Genomic DNA, 1,113 nt, shown 5'->3' on the forward strand with positions numbered 1-1,113 from the left:
GTCCTGCACTGAAGGGTGAATTTCCTTCCTCTGCTGAACCGAAATGGGGCAGGACTTAATGCCACCAAATAAGCACTCCCCGAGTCACTTGGGAATCATTCATTCATTCATTCATTCACCCAGTGAGCATTTGTTAGGCCCCTGTTCCAGGCACTGGGGATACTGAAGTGAACAACAACCCCTCAAGGGGCTTCAATGTGTTGGTTGGAGACAGACAGGAAACCAGTAAATTATAGGGTGTCTGGTCTTGAACAGTGGCATGGGAGGGAGCAGGTAAGGGGCGAGAGTATGCTGAGTGAGTTGGGCTGCACCCCTGCGGGGGGCATGGAGCCTGGACTGTAGGAAGCAGGCGCTCTTCCAGCTGGGAGGACAGCAAAGGCAGAGGGTTTTAGGCGGCAGAGAGGCCAGTGTAGGGCTGTGGCTGAGAGAGGGAAAGGGGCATATCAGGGATGACACCAAAATTCCACCAAACAGAGAGCCCTGAAGAGCCTCAAAGAACCTGGCAGGAAGTCATTGCGTAAGGGATGGACAGATGGCTAGACAGACAGACAGATAGGTAGGTAGTTGATAAATAGAGGCTAGACAGATAGATGATAGATAGTTGATAGATGGTAGATAGTTGATTGGTAGAAATCGGCTTAGATTTTGGCTAAATCATTAATTTAAATGGTGCAGACTTTGAAATTCTCAACCAATTATGAGGCTCAGAATTTGCTACATGCCCTGGAAACAGATGGCATTTTAAGGAGCTAGACTGTAGTTAAACTCCCGGGAAGCAGGGTCTGGAGCTGGCTGCCTTCTCGGAGCAAAGCCATTTCCCAGCAGTTGGTGGCATTTGAAAATGCTGCCTCAGGCTGGGCGCAGGTGGTGGCCTCTGTGGCAGGTACAGCTCGGAGAAGGACGCAGGGAGAAGTCCTCACCTCCACCGCTTTTAATTCTTCCACATGATGCCAGAGACTGGGCATCATGACACACAGGGCCCAGGCCCCGCCTCCAGAGTCCCTGTGTGCCAGGAAGAGACAGCCTGCCCTGGCCCCAAGCTCTGTGCAGGAGGGTGCTGGGGACCCAGCAGGCAGTGGCACCAGGGAGGCACATGTCTCCCGCACTCTGCCC

This window comes from Equus quagga, chromosome 9, assembly GCF_021613505.1.
Source record: "Equus quagga isolate Etosha38 chromosome 9, UCLA_HA_Equagga_1.0, whole genome shotgun sequence".
NCBI classification, from domain to species: domain Eukaryota; kingdom Metazoa; phylum Chordata; class Mammalia; order Perissodactyla; family Equidae; genus Equus; species Equus quagga.